Source organism: Pelodiscus sinensis, chromosome 1 (genome assembly GCF_052426305.1).
Source record: "Pelodiscus sinensis isolate ZL-2025 chromosome 1, ASM5242630v1, whole genome shotgun sequence".
NCBI classification, from domain to species: Eukaryota; Metazoa; Chordata; order Testudines; family Trionychidae; genus Pelodiscus; species Pelodiscus sinensis.
In genome coordinates this window covers 199,770,261-199,784,179 of record NC_143052.1, presented here as the reverse complement: position 1 = coordinate 199,784,179, position 13,919 = coordinate 199,770,261, and the positions used below count along the sequence as shown (strand labels likewise).

Genomic DNA, 13,919 nt, shown 5'->3' with positions numbered 1-13,919 from the left:
GTGTGACGTCATTAGTGCCCGGGCGCCGGTCCCTGCTGTTGCCGTGCGCCTCGTGGGTGAATGGCGCTGCGGGGTGCAGGGGGCAAATAAGTAGCAGGGAAGGAGGGGGAGGGGATGGGGATGGGGAGGGAATGAGGCGGGTCTAGCCGGCAGCACTTTTCCCGGGCACGGAGGTGTCCCGAAATAGCAACGCCGCGTCCAAGGAACCTGTCCGCTTTTTAGGAAAATGTTTTCAGAAGCAGGGACATGCTCTTTGCCATCCCTGTGAGCCTCGTTCTAGGAGGAATAAGGGATGGCTCGAAAGAGAACTTCCTTTCGCAGTTTGGTGCCGGGTGGATGCGCCAAATTTCGAAAGAGCCTCTTTCAAAAGTAAATTGAGATGAGAGGCAATTCGCGTACTGCAAATTGCGTCTCTTTTTCAGATTTAACAGCGCAGTCTAGATGTAGCTGTAGAGTGCGCAGGGCTGACCTGTGAGCCTAGGCAGTTGCCTAGGGTGCCACTGGCCTGGGCGCCCTATGATGACCTCACGGGTCACCGGGGTGCCCCGTGATTACGTGTCAGCCATTGACGGTCGTGCAGGTGGGGGCGCTGATCGCGCCTTCCGCCTGGGGAGCCAGCTGCCGCAGCCGGCCTTGAGCCGCTCCTGAGAGTGTGGGTGCTAAATGCGGCTGATAGAGCAGGCTGTAAGTGCCCGGTACTAGCGTTTGATGTCATTAGGGTGTGGAATGTAGCAACCAGTTCAGGTCATGTAGAGAGAGTCAACCTGCTCCATCCACATTGCTAGGCTCTCACGCCCCTCCAGGGCCCCAGTTCTTGGCTAGTGAGACTTGAGGATGGCAGTGCCGGTTTAACGTCATTTTGTAACCACTGAGTTGACTGGTTCCCCTGAAACATTTTACGTGGGGCATGCACCGCCGCTTGTAGTGGGGATGGAGATGGGGCTGCGTGAGCCCTGTGGGCTGCTGGAAGTGAGGTTGTGGGCAAAGAGTTAGTGGCCTTGAGACTGGTACATGGCAGAGGTGTCACAGCGCAGCTCAGGCTTCGACACACCCATGACCCTGTCATTGTGGCAGGGGCAGCTGGGCCATAATAGAGCGAGCTCCCAATGCTGCTCACATATGGAAGAGCTGGAGGGAGGGAGGCAACCTGGGAGGGCAGTGGAATTATTAATGTTATGCATTGTTAGGCCTGCGGGTGCCACTGCAAATGTCTATGCGGATGATTATACTTGGGTAAGCCAGTGTTATTTCAGCTTAGCATAGGTCAGTTAGAAACAGGTTTTAAGTTAAACTAAAATAAACCACTCATCAACAGAAATGAGTGTATCGGTTTGCACCAGTTTGGTGTAAATTTGTAGAAAATTCTCCAAAGCCCACTTTCATTGCTGTGCTGCTGTAGTTTATTTAAGGATCAGGGGTGAGAGTAACTTAAATTTCATACAGGTACCGTCCTATCACAACCTGCCCTCCTTGAGGGGGAGTGGTGATACAACAGTATCTTTAAAAAATGTAAGTATGGGGTGGAGTGTGGGGGGCTCAGGGCAGCATACGTGTGAGGGTTTAGGACAGGGGTGGGAACCTTTTTTGGGTTGGGGCCACTGACCCACACAAAAAATCAGTTGGGGGCCGCACAAAAGTAAGAAGAAAAAACACCAATTAACAAAAAAAAAAAACCTCATTGATGTGGCCCCCAGCTGAGAAGCAGAAAGACACTCCCCACATTCCACCCACACACCAGAGTCTAGGGGGGCCTGAGCTAGTAGATATTGTGGGCACCCCTAGACTCTGGGATCAGACCAAAAATGGAGGGTTCGGTGTGTGGATGGGGGCTGCCAGTAAGCAAGCTTGGGGTGTGGAGAGTTGGTGGATCTGGGAGGCTGGAGGGTGAAGGAGTGGGATGGGGGTTGGTGAGTATGGGAGTCTGGGAGGGGTGCGGGAGTTAGGGCTGGAGTATGTGAGGGTGCAGGAGTTAGGGCTGGAGTGTGTGGGAGTTCAGAGCATAAGGGATGCAGGATTCAGGGCAGGGGACTCAGTGTGTGTAGGGATAAGTACATGGAGGCCAAGCACACCATTTCAGGCGGTATGGGGCCTGCAGCTTCACATACCAGGTTTTTGTTGCTTTTCCTGCTTCCTCTGACTAGGAGCAAGGGGAAAGTGCAGAGCCAGCTATGTTCCTCTCACTCCCAACTGCTCAGGGGTGGGGCAGAGGAGGAATAAAGCAGGCTCTGTACTTTCCTCTTGCTCCCTGGTCACTGGAAGCAACAGGGACCCAGTATGTGCCACTGCAACCTTCCTGCCCTCCCAAAATCTGGGAATCCCAGGGCTGGGGCAGTCCCAGGGGGTGGTGCCCCCAGCCAGACACTTTAACCTGCCTGGCTGCCTGTTGTTGATTGCAGCAGCTTCCAGGAAGCCAGGGGCTGGGCTGCCCTGCCCCTCGCACTGCACCTGAGTGCTCCAGCATGCTGGTGGGCTTGTTGCTGGAGCACCACACCTGGGTGAACCAGCTTACCTTCACCTGGAGCAGTGGGTGCTGTCTGAGGTTCTCCATTCGGTGTCACCATCTGGTTCCCTCATTTTAAACCTTTGACTCACATCCCTTGATCTTTTTTTCATCGTTTGTCCCCCAGAATTAGTTGGGCCCTGGGTCCAATCGTCCCTCCTGCAAGGCTTGGGGAGGGGCTTTTAGAAGTGGGCAGACTGGTGCCTACCCACTCCCCCTGAGTTTCCAAATAGTACTTTCATCTTTGTTAAGGATGGGTGTTGCTAGCAAGGCTCTGATACGGTTTGCCTGTCCACTGTTTTCTAAATGTGTTGATAAAGCTTTGCTAAGATTCCCCCTTCTCTGCATATAGCACTATTTCAGAACATTATGGTAAAGGTTTAGGTTTGATAGTCTTTTAATAACCTTGTACTCTTTGCTCACTGAAATTATCTAATGTACCTATATATCTCAGTTTTTTATTCAAATAGCTTTTACATATCTGGTGGTTATTGTTATTTGTAACCTTGATGATATGGATGAAGCTACTTTCCCTGAGCTAGCAAAACCATCCCAAAAGTAGGCTGCCACTTGGCAACCCCAGCTATTCGTTTGATAGATATTACTGTTTGGCTGTGTCTAGACTGCATCCCTTTTCCGTAAAAGGGATGCAAATTAGACACATTGTAATTGCAAATGAAGCGGGGATTTAAATCCTCCCCCCCCCCCCCCGCTTCATTTGCATAAACACAGCTGCCGCTTTTTTCCGGCTCGGAGCTTTGCCGGAAAAAAGCGCCAGTCTAGACGGGGATCTTTCGGAAAATAAAGCCTTTTCCGAAAGATCCCTTATTCCTTGGAAAAGGCTTTATTTTCCGAAAGATCCCCATCTAGACTGGCGCTTTTTTCCGGCAAAGCTCCGAGCCGAAAAAAAGCGGCAGTTGTGTTTATGCAAATGAAGCGGGGGGGATTTAAATCCCCGCTTCATTTGCAATTGCGATGTGTCTAATTTGTATCCCTTTTACGGAAAAGGGATGCAGTCTAGACACAGCCACAGTGTAAAGTGGCTGCCTAGGCTGACTTAGAGAGAGAGAGAGAGACTTCTACGTCATTTAGTTTAGGTTCAATAGTCTTTGTTTGGACTGAAAAGTGAATCTTGAGGAAAACTCTTCCTCAGCTATTTTTAGGTGCCTTTGTCAGATTTTAATCTATATTAATTAAGAGCTACAGTTATTGCAAAATGCAGATAATCTCCTTGGTGGCCATAATCAGCTGCTGCCCTTCTATGAAAAGGGGAAGTGAAGAGTGTAACTGCAGTTACAGTCTATGCTTTCAGCATGGAAGAGGTCCTGCTCCCTCCTTATATGATCACCAGCACTATCACATTTACCTTCTTTCAGCACAGCAGGTCTATTGTTGTTTTCACTTTGGGTCACTGGGAAATTAGAATGAACACAGCAGGTATAGGCTCACATGTACAATTGATTGTAGACAAGAATTTTCCTCTCATTGGACTGAGTTAAATGGAAATGTCCAGAATTTCTTTTGTGTAAAATCTGCTTTGTGGTTTCCCCAAGACAAAACGTTTCCTCATTACAGGCAAAGCATCCTGATACTAATACACTGTATGAATTTCCAGATGTTAGCCACATAAGTAGCATGTTATACTGGCCACTCCTATTCCTGTGCTCAGGGACAAATGAAGAGAGGTAACTACTAGCCAATTAGATAAGAATAAAAATCTGTTACATTATTATTATTATTATTATTTTATTATGTAAATTTTCACACTACCTAAGATCCCTATTCATGGACCAGGTACCCATTTCACTAAGCATTTTACAAACACACAACAGAAAGGGATCCCTGACCCCAAAGAGCTTACCATCAAAGTTATCTCTCAGCTTCTAAGAATGCAATTTCTGTTAGGGCTTGTCTGTGTGGCAGCCATGCACACTAAAGGGGTGTGATTTCTAACGTGCAACAACATGGTGCACACCAAGTGGCCCATGTAGACCCTGCTGGTGTGCACTAGAAGTGCCCTAGCGTACATTAACATAATGCTGTTTCAAAACACTCTAGGGCTGTTATCCCTAACAAGTTGGATCATTGCTGGAGAGCATATTTGATGACACACGCTGTAAAATATATTAGGGGTCTGGCTTATGCCCATCTCATTTCCAGTGGGAAGTAATAGGGAATGATTACTGAACAAATTCAAGCTTCCATTTACTAAGCTAAGACCATCAAATTTCTCATGAAATGGAAAGGGGGGGGGTCTGTCAGGAGGGACAGTTAAACTGAAAAATGACCATGCGGTAGCATGGGATGCCAGAGATGGGGAATAGCACAGCTATAACCTCATTGCGCTGGCAGGGGTGGAGAAAGCCACTGTTGTACATGCCAACTGCTTTCAGGAGTGGTGCAGGGCCAGGGCAGAAGTAAGCCTGCCTTAATCCCACTGTTCCACCAGCTGGAAGCCATCTCAGTTAAATGGAGCCCAGCTAGAGCCTGCATTCTGAATCCCTGTCCCAGTCCTGAACCCCCTCTTGCATCCAACTTCCTGCCCCAGACATGAGTACCCCTGCACCCAAACTCCTTTACTAGAGCTTGCACCCTGAACTCCCTCCTGGACTCCAATGCCCTGCCTTGGCCTAAACCCGGAGCCCATTCCATACTCCTAACGCCTTGGCCGAAGACCAGAGCCTGCACCCCAATCTCCTGCTCTAGCCTGGTGAAAAAGGAAGGGGGATAGAATGAGCAGGGTGAGGCCTTGGAGAAGGGGTAGGTAGGAAGTAGAACAAGGGTATTTGGGTTTGAGGTAGATCTTACATTGCACTTGAATTGAAAAAGTGAGCTTGTGGTTAAAAAGGTTGGAGACCATTGCTCTAGACAGTACCAAAGCTGGGAAAATATGTGGGGGAGAGATTGTCCTCCCCCATACAAGAGTACTACAGGGAAGGAAATTGCTCAGGATCCCCTCACAGAATTTCTTCCATTCTTCTATGGGGGGCAGGATTTGAGCCTCTTGCAATAGACTGTGATTCTGCATTCATATTCCATGGAAATCCAAGAATTTGGAAGCCCATTGCTTCCATTCCTACTATGGACTCAGCCCCAGCACACATATCTTTGCTTATAGGCAGACACTACCTGGAATTTCCACTAAAGGAGTTTCCTCACCATGGGTATGTCAAGACCAGCGATTCCCAACTTATGGGTTGCCATTACATTTCAAAAGGGTGGCTAGGTGGCTCTTACAGAGACATTCACACATTTTTGGAATTGCCCTGGGTCACCAAGTCTTCCTGAATTGTCAAAATGGGTCCCCATCTGAAAAAGGTTGGGAACTGCTGGTCTAGACTGACTTTCACTTTCGAAAGAAGATATGCAAATTTGGGGGTAATTTGCATATCTTCCTATCACTTTTTTGAAAGATTTTTTTTTTGAAAAAGCAAGCAGTTTAGACACGATTCTTTTGAAAAAAAAACCAAACCCCTTTTTTCCAAAAACTCCTCTTCCTCAAAACAGGTTCTTTCTAATTTCCGTTTAATTGATTAACTGGTTAAATCTTATGTTTAATAAGTTAACTGATTAAGAGGGAGATGGGTGGGAGGCCTCGCAAGCTCCATTGGGCTGGAATGGCCTCCCTCATCATGGACAAGGGCTGCTCCATTTGGTCTGTCAGAGCAGCCTGCGGCAGTGGACCAGGCCTACGCAGACAGGAGCTGCTCCAGCCACCAAATCAGAGCAGCCCCTGCTTGTGGTGGGCCCCATGGGGCTGGAGCGGCCCCATGGGGCTGGAGCAGCTCCATGCCCACAGCAGGCAGGGAGCTGCTCCAGCTCCTAATGGTTAACCATTCACATTCCTACTTTGAAAGTCAGTTTTATGAATGGCCAGTTTTGAGTCATACATGTTGCTCTCAATGAGGTGCCCCTGCATTCAGTGTGCTTGCTTGTAATCCCCCTCCTTCAACACAAGCAATAAAGAGACTGTTGTTCACAAATCATGTGTTTTTATTTAGGGAATACAGGGACAGAAAAGGAATCCAGGGTGGGAGCTTTGGGGGTGATCATAATCCGAGAGGGACAGCTTTTTGCTTTGCAACGCATCCCTGTGTTGCAAAGCAAAGCAAAATCCCTGGGTTGTTGTGAGGCTGCCCTTCACTCCATTCCCCTGCCCCCCACCCCCACCCCGCGCTATGTTCTAGGGCCCCTGGGAGAGAAAGCTATGGAACTCAGTGAGGAGGGAATGTTGGTCTGCAAGGCCTGGAGGGGGTGCCTGTGCGTGTAGGCATCTTGGAAAGCCACCATGCAGTCTAAGTCTATCACATCCGCTATCCATGAGAAGACTCTCTTCTGGTTCCTTACTTCCAGATCCCTGCATGTTGTCCTGTCCTCACACTCTGCACGCATCTCCTCCAGCAGCGTATTCTTTCACTCAGTAAAGCAATCCCTGTCTAAGTGGGCAGATTGCATTTGCTCCTCGAACATGTCATCCCTAGTCCATTTTCATCTGTGGATTTGTGCCAGTCACACAGCTGGCAGGATTGGGGGAGTGCACAGCAGGCTCACTGCTGTTTCCCCTGTAATGAAAAGTGAAGGGGACACTACAGGAGATACATTGTAGAGCGTAAAATCTAAAAGACTGTTAGAATAAAAGGAAGGTCTGTCTAAAGACAATAGGGATGTGTTATGTACAAGGCCAGTTTTGCTTTTAAGTGGCCACTTTGCAGCAAGTACACCTTAAGAGTTCTCAGGGGACTCAGTTTTCCAAAAGGCAGGCAGGCAGTCATGGTAAACGACAGGCTGGGACATGAGACTGCGGCAGAGAGAGGGTGCAGGCATAGCCACAGAGCAGGACGGAACAGTGGTGTTTACTCGTTTAGAAAATCAACTTAATATGACTATGTCAGACCTAAACTCCCAGTGTAGACCAGGCCTAACAAGGCGCGTAGTTACTTTTCAGAGCAATACTTTAAACAAAAGGGACCCTGATTGCTATATCTTAAAGCCTTCCCAGGAATTGTAGTTTCATAAACATTTTGGCTACGTCTAGACTGGCATGATTTTGCGGAAATACTTTTAACGGAAAAGATTTTCCGTTAAAAGTATTTCCGCAAAAGAGCGTCTAGATTGGCAAGGATGCTTTTGTGCAAAAAGTGCTTTTGTGCAAAAGCATCCGTGCCAATCTAGACGTGCTTTTGCGCAAGAAAGCTCTGATGGCCATTTTAGCCATCAGGCTTTCTTGCGCAAAAAATTAAGGTGCCTGTCGTATTCTTGCGCAAGAGGGCTTATCCCTGAGCGGGAGCGTGAAAGTGTTTGCGCAAGAAGCACTGATTTTGTACATTACAAAGTCAGTGTTCTTGCGTAAATTCAAGCGGCCAGTGTAGACAGCTGGCAAGTTTTTGCGCAAAAGCGCCTGCTTTTGTGCAAAATCTTGCCAGTCTAGACGCACCCTTTATGTATATCACAACTAAATAAAACCTGGAGAAATTGGAAGATGAAATCTTTAGAATACCAACAGAGAAATGGAAATACAAACAAAACCAGGATGTATGCTGTTCATTCCTAGCTACCTAATACTTTCCTTCATTCATAAGGCTATGGCGACCTCTAGAGGCCTTATCACAAAACTTATTTATAACAAACTATCTAAACAATATCATATGATTCTAGGGCTGTGTCTACACAGGCATGAATTTCCGGAAATGCTTAAAACAGAATAGTTTTCATTATAAGTATTTCCGGAAAAGGAGCGTCTACATTGGCAGGCTGCTTTTCCGGAAAAGTCCTTTTTCCGGAAAAGCGTCCGTGGCCAATGTAGATGCACTTTTCCGGAAAAGAGCCCCGAGCGTCATTTTCGCGATCGGGGCTTTTTTCCGGAAAAGACTACTGGGCTGTCTACACTGGCCCCTTCCCGGAACAGTGTTCCGGAACAAGGACGTATGCCCGAGCGGGAGGAGAATAGTTTTTCCGGAATAGCGGCTGATTTTGTACAGTAGCGCAACGTTGCTTTTCCGGAAATTCAAGGGCCAGTGTAGACAGCTTGCAGCTTATTCCGGAAAAGCGGCTGATTTTCCGGAATAAGTGGCCCAGTGTAGACACAGCCTAGGAGTTTGGGGGGATTTTTGTTTCAAACCAATGTTTACTCCAGTCCTAACGGCACAGTTGCTAGTGAATAGTAGTTTGCATCAACTCATCTTCCTCCATATGCCATAATAATGATAAATAATCTAATAAATTAATAACCATGTTCTTAATTCACATGCCAGAGCCTAAAAAAAGCATAATTATGACCAACTCAGTTGAATTTTTCATATTGCAGAAATCCACCTCATACATTTTCCCTCTGAGACATGGTCTACACTTAAATGAGATCAACCCAGCTATGTCACTCAAAGCTGTAAAATCTTGACATTCTAAGCATTATAAATCTAATCTCCAATACAGAGGCAGGTCAATGGAATAATTCTTCCCTCAACCCACATACCACTTCTCAGAGGGGTGGATTAAATATACTGATGTAAAAACTTATTCTCTCTGTAGGAGGCATTTACACAGTTGTGCTAGAGCAGTACAGCTGCAGCACCATAACTGTGCCATTGTAGTGACTATAGGGTAGACATGCCCTTAGAAAGGATGGCCTCTGCTACTTCACTGTCCCTGGAGATAATCAGTGAGCTAGATCTACACTACAAACTTTTGCTAGCATAGCAATGTTGATTAGAGATGTGATTTGCCCCCCATTTTTACACCAGCAAAAGTCATCACAGGTAAGACTGCATGTCTGTTACGGAGGTCACAAAAATCACAGATTATGCAGGGCCATTGAGGCTGGAGAACAGATCAGGCAGTCCCTGGGGCAGCCGCACAGGTTGCTGCTGGGGCAGTTTGGATGTGGGTGGGGGCTTGTGCAGGGCCGGACGGAGGCATGGGCGAGCCGGGCAGCTGCCCAGGGCGCCAACCCACGGGGGGCGCCTAATGGCAGCTGTAAGGGGCGTGCGGCGTCCCTTACAGCTGCCATCAGGAGCCGCGTGCCCGGCTCCCACAGTGCCGGACAGCAGCGCCCTTGCCCCCACGGCTGCGGGGCCCGAAGAGCAGAGCTGGTCAGGCCGGGCTGGGCAGCGCATGCACCGAGCGTCCCAGGGACATGCCCAGGGCTTTGTGCCAGCGGCCGTGGCCGGCGCACGCATGCGCCCTACACCTGGGGGTGGGCCCGCGCTCCCTGGGGGGGCGGGCCCACACATGCTTCCTGCACCTGGGGGCAGCGCCGCACGCCTGGGCCCAGGGCTCCAAAAGGGCTCGGGCCGGCCCTGGGCTCGTGGATGGGGCTGAGAGTTAGGGTGCAGAGCAAGTGCTTACCTGGGGGGGGGGTGTCCTTTGAAGTGGCCTGCATGTCCATGCAGCTCCTAGGAGGAAGGCAGGCCAGGCGGACTCCTTCCTGCATGCCCTGCCAACTGCTTAGCCCCTGTGGCTCCTATTGGCTGTGGTTCCTAGCCAATTGGAGCTGCAGAGCCAGAGATCTTGGCAGGGGCAGCATGCAGAGGAGTCCTTCTCCCCATAGGAGCTGCAGGGACGTGATGAATAGGGAGCCTGCAAGTTCCTCCCCACATGCACATGGAGCCACACCCTGCCCACCTGACATAGCCCCTTGCAGCACCAGCAGAGGTCCCAGGCCATATGCTCCCATCTGCCACTCCAGCAGCATCAGTCCCAGACCATGACCAACCCCCACAGCACCCGTGGCCCACTGGCCCAAGTTTTAGATAGCATTATGTAGTAAAAGTCATGGAAAGGTCATGGGCCATGAATTGTTGTTTACTGTCTGTGACCTGCCATGAGTAAAATGTAGCCTTCATCATAGGGCATGTCTATATGATAGCCACGGATGTGGCACAGTTGGAGCACTTCACCACTATAGTGTAGATCAGTGGTCCCCAACGCGGTGCCTGTGGGCACCATGGCGCACGCCAAGACATTTATGTGCACCTGCCGAATGATCTGGGCCAACCCTGCCCCAGGCGCGCGGTGCATGCATGGTGCCAGCCCCAGGCGTGCGGCGCATGGGTGGCCCCTGCCCTAGGTGCCTGGCAGCCCCAAAAGGTTGGGGACCACTGGTGTAGACACTTCCTGCATCAATGGAAGGGGTTTTTCTGTCTATGTAGTTAATCTACCTTTCCTAGAGGTGATAGCTAGATCTGTTCAAGAATTCTTTCATCAGCCTAGCTGCATCTACTCTGGAGGTTTAATTTACCTTATTACAGTACTCAAGGCACAAAATGTTTCACAGCCAGGATTTGCGACATAGCTAGAGCCATCTAATTTTTAAATGTAGCTCAAACTCTAGTGTGTATGTAGGGCCCTTCATTTTTTGTTTTTATTTTATTTTATTTTTCCCAGGAATTGATCAGTGTTTATTATTACAACACAGAACAGATGAAAATTGGTGCAAAAAATCTTAATATTTTTCTAGGTAAACTTCAGAGTTTATTTTGGTGGGTGGAAAGATGGCAAAAAAAGTTTTAGTAGATTAATGCTTTGATGAACGGCGTCCAGTGTAGTTCACTGTAGAACTAAAACCGCACTCAAAACACAATGCCACTGCTGAGTTTAAGAAAACAATATTTCTCAAATCCCCAAATAAATCTTTTCATTTAAATAAACAATTTGCTGTTGTAGATTTAGAACCTAAATGCCTTCTAAGCTGCATGGCTGTGCAGTTGCGCAGCTGCCTGTTCAGCCCTGTGCAGGGGTTCAGGGATGCAGTGCGGGAGATGCCTCTCCCCAAACCCTGAAGCTGCCTCAGCCAGGGAAGAGTTGCCTCTCCCCATCAACCCCAAACCAGAGCTACTGTAGGTGGGACAGAATTGCCTCTGCCTGCTGGTGCCAACCTGGAGCTGCTGTGGCAGGGGGGAAGACACCTCACTGCACTAGCTCCTAACCAGAGCTGCTGTGGTTGAAGGAGAGGTGCCTCTGCCTGTTGCTCCCAACCAAGAGCTGCCATGGCTGGGACAGTTACACCTCTACCTGCTGCTCCCAACCTAGTGCTGCCACGACTTTCCCTGCTGGCCCCTGCGTGGAGCTGTCCCCAGAACTGGTGTAGCTAGGGGACAGGCACTCCTTCTCTGGTCCCCTTTCAGCCCATCTCAGACCTGCCCCTACTTGAGGCATCCCTGCTCAGTCGGACCCGTTGGAGCTCCTGGGGTAATAGAGGGGCATCTCTCACCTGGCCATAAACTGCTGCAGTGAGAGAGGGCTGGAGGTGTCCTCGTTCCTAGAGGAGTGTACACCCCAACTCTTCATCCTCAGGCCCACTCCAGAGCCCGCACCCTCAGCCGAGCCCTCATGCCAAACCCCAACCCCCTGCTCCTGTTCTGAGCTTTCTTAGGCACCCAGAACCCTTAATCCCTAGCTTCATCCCAAGCCTGTACCTGCAGATGGAGCCCCCACCCCAGCCCTGAGCCTCATCAGATACCCCACCCCTGCCACACACTGGTTGTGTGCAGGATGACTGTTGTTTTGAGATGCATTGTCTCCATACAGATGCACATAATGAAAGTCATTCTGCACATGGGCATAAAAATGTAGAGGGAATTTAGAGTTAGTGTACTCTAGGCAAACCACCTCTGCGAGAAACATAGAGCTTGCTGTGCTCTGGATAGTGCACTGGGGTGCCAGTGTGGACACTGTGGTGTAGTACTGCATCCTGACTGGCCTCCAGCACCCTTCCCACAATGCCTGTTCTGGCCTCTCTGGTCATCTCTTTGAACTCTACTGCCATGCTCAGGTGACTAACCAGGTGACCAAGACCCATCCTTGTGTTCTCTTTGAATGTGAAAGTCCCTTTCCTGGCTGCTCAGTGACATGTGGCGTTCAGAGCGCATCTTTCCAGTTGGCCATGCCTGCTCCACACACAAGGAGATCCCCGTCTTGGAGTTATGATGAGGTGCTGGACTTCATCAGCATTTTGGGAGAGAAGGCAGTCCAGTCCCAGCTGCACTCCAGCCTTTTCGATATCTACAGGCAGATCTCTAGGTGCATGATCAGAAGGGGCCATGACCGGGGATGCACTACAGTGTAGGGTAAAAATGAAGGAGCGGCAAATTGCCTACCACAAGTAGGAAGCAAACTACCGCTCTGCTGCTGTGCCCATGACCTACCTGCAGGAACTACAAAGAGCTGGATAATATACTTGGAGGCAACCCCACCTTCACTCCAAAGATTCCCTTAGGGTTTTGGGGGCATCCAGCAGTGGACTGATCCAGGAGGAGGAAGTTGTGGTTGAGTGTGCTCACAGATCTCATTGAAAGCTTTGTGCAGCTGCTGTGCCACCCTTCTCCTCAGATTGGCTGGCAGAGGAAATGTGGTTCTTGACCCCTGAAGGCTGACATTCACTCTCCACTGTGCCGTCACTATGGGAGAGGGGGAAACCATCCCTGTGCAAAGACAAGCTACGTATGGTCCCAGATGGAACCCACAGTTGAATAAAAGACCTTCCTTCACTTCCCTGCTCACCCTAAGCAGCAAACTGCCTTCTAGTATGAACACATCCTGTGGAAATGAGAGGCCATCACTAAAACTCTCTCTCTCTCTCTCTCTCTCTCTCTCTCTCTCTCTCTCTCTCTCTCTCTCTCACACACACACACACACACACAGTGCTCTCTCCAATTCACTCCTGACCAGAACACAGTACAGCCATGTGCAAATGATAACCTCTGCTCCCCATCACCTTGACTGGCTGCACCAAGGGATTCCGTGGCAAGGGGCTCTCCTGCCCTTTCCCCTGACCAGCTGCACTAGGGGATGTATGCCCACACTGCCCATACCGCCTCAGCAAGGGTTTTCCTGGCTCTTTCTCCTGCCCCGCTGCATTTAGGTAGGGTCTTCTTTGGATGCTCTTAGTGGTGACTCACCATTGTGGGGTTCCTGTAAGTTATGTTCACTCGCTCTGGCACAGTGCTAGGTATGTGGACAGTGCAAGTATTTCAAAGGGGTTGAGGCAGTGTTGTGTTTAGCCTTAACAATGGGCCTTTTGCGACAAGCTGCAATTTTGTCCTTGACAGAGCTGGCCTCAGAATGCCAGTCTCAGGAAGCTCTAACTTAGGGGTCAGCAACCTTTCAGAAGTGGCGTGCCGAGAGTTAAATTATTCACTTCTATTCACGGGTCTGCGTGCTGTCGGTATTTTTAAATTCAATAATAGTCCTACTTACAGCAGCTTCATTAATAAATAAATTAAGGTGTAAATCTTACCATTTTAGTAACACAGGATTTTAAAAAATCATTAAGATCAGAGTTTTAGATATCTACAACACTCCAAAAATTCTGTTTAAATAATCCTTTTCTTTCTTATTTTGTGATGCACAGGCTTAATTCTTGGCTCCATCACAGACTTCTTGAGTGAGCTCAGGTAAGCCCCCAAGGGTACATCTACACTATAGC

General features: G+C 49.1%; 1 long non-coding RNA gene across 1 annotated transcript in view; it reads left to right on the top strand.

The window, feature by feature from the left end:
• Window positions 1-161: 161 nt before the first annotated feature.
• LOC142826991 (uncharacterized) overlaps window positions 162-13,919 on the top strand; it is a 28,895-nt gene continuing 15,137 nt past the window's right edge. The window contains exons 1-2 of the long non-coding RNA XR_012901307.2: window positions 162-684; window positions 13,845-13,887. This is a non-coding gene — a long non-coding RNA (uncharacterized LOC142826991). The remainder of the gene's footprint in view (window positions 685-13,844; window positions 13,888-13,919) is intronic.